This window comes from Xiphophorus couchianus, chromosome 19, assembly GCF_001444195.1.
Source record: "Xiphophorus couchianus chromosome 19, X_couchianus-1.0, whole genome shotgun sequence".
NCBI lineage: Eukaryota > Metazoa > Chordata > Actinopteri > Cyprinodontiformes > Poeciliidae > Xiphophorus > Xiphophorus couchianus.
The window spans coordinates 17,287,588-17,292,951 of record NC_040246.1 but is presented as its reverse complement, the minus strand read 5'-3'; the positions used below and the strand labels follow the sequence as shown (position 1 = coordinate 17,292,951).

The 5,364-nt window shown below is 37.2% G+C and overlaps 1 long non-coding RNA gene across 1 annotated transcript; it reads right to left on the bottom strand.

The window, feature by feature from the left end:
• Positions 1-863: 863 nt before the first annotated feature.
• Positions 864-4,391, bottom strand: LOC114133772 (uncharacterized). Its single transcript, XR_003593269.1, has 2 exons — positions 2,095-4,391; positions 864-1,883 (listed from the first exon to the last, which is right to left on the bottom strand). It is a non-coding gene; the product is annotated as an uncharacterized LOC114133772 (long non-coding RNA).
• Between the last annotated feature and the right edge of the window lie 973 nt (positions 4,392-5,364).

Here is a 5,364-nt window from a genome sequence, read left to right as displayed (position 1 = left end):
CTGTTACTTCCTGACCTTTTGAAAGATTTTTCTCAAGATATGCTATCAGGTATAGAGCAACAAATTTACTAAAACATTACTGTAATCCACCATGAATTAGACTCACTATAGCTAAGATGATGTAATACGACGTCTGATTATGTTTGAATTTTATCATGTCATTTTTTTATGCTTGTTTAAAATGAAAAATATTTGCCCATTTTAAAAATAAAAACAAATCTATGAATATCCTTCTGAGTTCAGTTAAATCCATCACCAAGGAATGAACGTATATGGCACATGTGAAGAAGGTAATTGGGCCTTCTTCACATGCAGTATGAAGTACTTCCACTTCATACTACATTCATTCATTCAGTTTTTCACCCATTCACACACGCATTCACGCACAGACAGTGGTTGAAGTATGTTAGCCAAGGACAAAATGAGTGAGACAAACGAAGCAAAGGTTTAAATCAGCAATTCATGCTTCGCTACAAGACGAACTTCTACCGCCTGAATCCCCATCGCCCCGGTAAATCTGTCGAGATCAGGCCATTCTCTCAAACTAATCCCGGTAGAAGGAGACCAGTGAGAGAGGCCACTGGGCCGCCTAAAACTACACTGAAAGAGTTAGAAGCTTAAGCAGTTGAGAGGGAGAGTCTCTTCATTCAACAATTGCTGTCCAGGTTCTTCACTGGTCAAAGCTTTATGGGAGAGTGACAACGAGAATATCACTGTTGACGAAAACTCATGTCAAGGCTCAACTAGAATATGCCAAAGTTCTTAGGTCTGATGACCAAAATAGTTATAAGCTAAAATGAGGAATTGAAAAGAGTCAACATCCCAATAAAATCTATGTTCAGGAATTTTCTTTGGTTTCAATATGTAGTTGACATGAAGAGGTTTATTGAATAGTTTGAGGAAGGATCTGTACAACCATGAGGGAATTCGTGGGCAAGTTTTTTCTTCACAACCAACAGCATACCTTGCTTTACTCAAAAAAAAAAAACTTTGCACAAACACTGCAGGATCTCAAATCCAACGTCATTAAAACTGCACACTTCTTGTAAGAATGCAAACCTTGAGAAGTATTGGGAAGTACTGAATTCCCATGATCTGCAACTTTGGTTACTTTGCTGCTTTAACTTTTCACTACACCATGTGAAACATGTAATTATTTCTTTTAACCCATTAAATCTCTTCATTGACCCATTGATTTACATGTGGTTGTTTTGGGGGTGACAGTTAAGGGTTAAATAAAGTAACCAGCTACATTATAATCAAAGAAATTCAACAAATCTCAGCAATAATATCAGCAAAATCAGTGTCTCAAAAACACAAAAGGTGTCATGTACATGTGTTGTTGAATCAGGAAACCCATTTTGTGATACCTTTGATGTGTCCACCGCTTTTCGCCAGTTGAGAATATTTTTACTGTCAACCTTAGTTCCTTGTTAAATTAATGGTAATTTTTAAAAATGCTGGTTTCGATCCAAAAGTACAAGAATATATCTTTTTTTTAGTCATGCTTTGCTCTAGAACTGTTATACATTTGAAAAATAATTACATACTTATTTGGAAGGTTCCTGAATCTTTTGTCTTTGGTTAATGTGAAGTTGACTGACTTTGCCATCCTCCCACTCTCCTGAAAACAATGGCCTTGCTGTGCATCTGAGACTCGCTTGCTGTATCAGAGCAGCATCTCACCAGCAGCACCAGAACAGCCTGGCGAGACAGGCCGAGAAGAATCGGCCTGACTGCTGCGTGACGGCTACAGGCTCAGAGAAAGACACTGCTGACAAATGCATTAATTACTCTCTCAACTTCGTTTCCCAATTAACCTTACATGCCACCTTCCAGGTAAGCCAGCCGGGGGAAGATGAGCAGTGCCGGTGACTCCTCATCTGCCAGCGGAAAAAAAAAAAACTGAGTCAGAGAAAATATGAGGTGAAGAAAAGATGACGAATCTGTGAGACAATAGGTTCCTCTTTTCTTTACAAAAGAAAAGACAAAACTGACCAGATAACATTGCCATTAACAAGTTTCCAGAAATCCCTGTTCTGATTACCAAACATAAAGTCCAAGTTAATTAGTGCACTAATGTTTCATTCACACCTTCATTTGCATTTTCAATTATTTCTTAATACTGGTGTGTCAGCTGCAGGAAGGCTCTGTTTTCTCTGTTTCTTCTGCTGTTCGCTTGACCGTTGACTCCAGTGCTTCTTTCATCACCTCGGAAGAGAAAAATGCAATTAAGGCAAGTATGGCTCTGGCAGCACTGGGTGACCTGGTAAAATTAATGCATCACTCTCATTAGTCTACATTAGGAAGCTCAACCTTAATTCCCTGTTAAATTAATGTTAATTTCTAATCGTTTTTCAGGAGTTTGATATTGCAAAAGACAGATTGTGACAATGAATGTGTCTTAAAGTAAAATACATCATATGATATAATTTGGACGTATTTGCATATAAAAAAATTGAACTGTAATTAACTTAAAAAAGTTCATTTTAAGCATGCGCATACTGCACAAGTAATGACAAAGGTGGTAACAACATAAAGTAAATTTTGGCAAGAACATTTCACCCTTCATGATAAATTCAGGTGCAGAACTTGTAGGAACTGTGCAAACACGAAAAGGCTAATTTTTGTGTATATACATATATATATTCCTGCTTTAGCCACTCCTATTTGTTATATCTGCTAATGTAACCCTTCCACTGTACTTGACACAAATTCTTCTCTTTACGAGCAGTAATCAATGCTTTTATGTACGAAGCACAACACATTGCAGGAACACCTTAAAAATGTATGCAATTCTCCTTTTTAGCTGAGGCAGCAGTCAGCTCATACTTGCAATGTTTGGCTCGCCACCATCCATCACTGCTGTGTCGAAATATAATATCCACAATTGCAAATTAGCGTGAAGACAAACTCTGTGACAGGTTCTGGCAACGGCATCGCTGACAGTAATCTGAGAGCGAAACAAGAGCAAAACGCAGCTCTGGATTCATTTAAACCATCAGCAGTTCATATGGAAGTGAAGTCTGATTCTGTTCACGTAGTTGGATGTTTCATTAGTCTGTTTTTCTTTTATTTAAGAGAGTCTGTCTGAACTACTGAGAAGGATGAAAGGTTAACAGGAGCATATGGATCGACTACAAACACAAACATCTGCACATGCATCCCCTCATTAAAAGTTTAAATGGAAAATCTGGGAGGGAAAGTGTTAATCAGATGTTTAACACCCCCTCTTAGAACCATGTGAATACTGTTGGAGTTTCCTCATTCCGGAGCAAGGGACGGAGGGAGGGCTCGCAGGCCTTTTCCATCACAAGCTGAAATGTTAATTATGACCCTGGCAGCAGAACTGAAACAACTCGGCTCGGAGGAGAAAAGAGGGGCAAATACAAAGCAGCTGTGGCCTGTGTTGGAGCTGATACTGGGACTGAGGCTGGAGCTGAAGGGGCCTAAAGGGCTGATAGAGGATATGACTTGGGTGAGAGTGTAAAAACAACAACAAATCTGGTGTTAAATAGTTGTGGAACATCAGTGATCCTCTGTCACAAATTTAGACAGAAGAGTATTTGAGGTTTGGAATAGGATCTACATGAACTCTTAACCAGAAGTTTACTCAGTGAAGGTATTGGATTGGAGCTAATCATGCTGAACTTGAACTGGGTGTTTACATCATGGGCTCTTTTCCTGACAAAGCCTATTGCAACAGAGGATTAGTTTTGTATGGCAAAGACTTACATTTAATGCACATCAATTGTTAAAATAATATTTTGCTGAGAGAACTAACATGTTCCTCTAGACCACAGTAACTTGAACTTTCACACTGATGCAAACAAGGTGTCAGATTATTCACTCTGAGCTGCAGAATGAATGGAAAATGTAAAAAACAAAAACTACAAAAAAAGAACAACATTGTCTAAAAAGTATCCCTGCGTTTCAACTTGACTAGAAGGCAATAAAGGAATGTTTGATTTAACTCAGACATTTGTAACTCAGAATAATAATTTTTTTTCTGTTAGGAGGTAAATCATCTCTATGAGGCTGAATATACCTTGTGAAACAATCCAAAAATGTAAATTGGATTGGAAAATTGAAGGCTGTTAAATATAAAAACTAACCAGTTTTCACATTCTAATTTGCTTACAGTCTTGCTGTTTTGTGAGCTAAATAGAATAATGGTTGGTAACCTGAAATAGTCAGAACAAATAACAGAAATATAACTGGGATTTGGAAAACAGACAAAAAAATGTAAAATGTTTGCATCAATTACTTTTCAGACTGCTATTGCTACATTTTATCCATATATTTAAAATCTCCAAAATTATCTCAAACACGTTCCACAGCAAATAAACAGTTGGTCAAAGTCTTCCAGGCTTCAACCAACTAAGAACGACATGTTGTTAATTCCACCAATGGAATGAAGTGAAGATATAAGAAATTAAATTTAGTGTGGGAATACAAAAAATATATTTAAAATAGCTGTATAAATCTATTTATTTTAAATAGATTTAATAGATACATTTATTTCTATCAATAGAGATAAATGTATCTCTATAGAGATAAATAGATTTATTCCTATAAATCTATTTATTTAATAGATTTATACAGAAAATAAAATATTTATTTTCAGTTTTCAATATAACAAACAAACCCAGTGCTGTTCTCCACATGGCCAAGGTCCTTAACTACATATTTGTAGTGTAAATTGCTCGGACTCGCTATGCCCATGCAGACCATGTACCATGAGTAACAGCACCAAAAGTAATTTATTTGAATTGAGATTAAAAAGTAAGAAATGTGTCTGTAAGACTGTTAATCTATTTACCGGTAACTGGTTAGCTTGTTATGAAAATATTCCTAATGTAACGAAAGAAAAAAATTGATTTTTACCTGTCTCTGCGTCAAAGCAATACCAGTTCCAAACATTGTCATTTCTGGCACCTCTCCTGCATTGATTCAAATCAATGCACGTCTCATTTATTGCTGTAATTTGTCTTTATTTATCTGGTAGCGGTTCTCTTTCAGTGGTAGAGGACAGACTGAGTCGTTCTTCCTCGTTTCCCCTTCATAGGGACTCAGAGGTATTATTGGAACTCATTGATGCTCCAAAACAATGCATCGTCTAATTACCACTGTATTATTAGACATGGATGTCAAACTCAACGGGGAGAGCAGGAAGTTGGTCTTGGGCCAAGAGAATATTGAGCACCTTATTTGTAACACAAAACAACCCCCCCGTTCCTACTTACTTTTGACATGTGAGCTCATTCCGGGAGTTATTATTCTGGTTACATTTAGGTGTACTTCTTTAACAGCTGCTTCCCTGCACTTCGTTCTGCAGACAGCAGGTGGAAAAACCAGCAACTT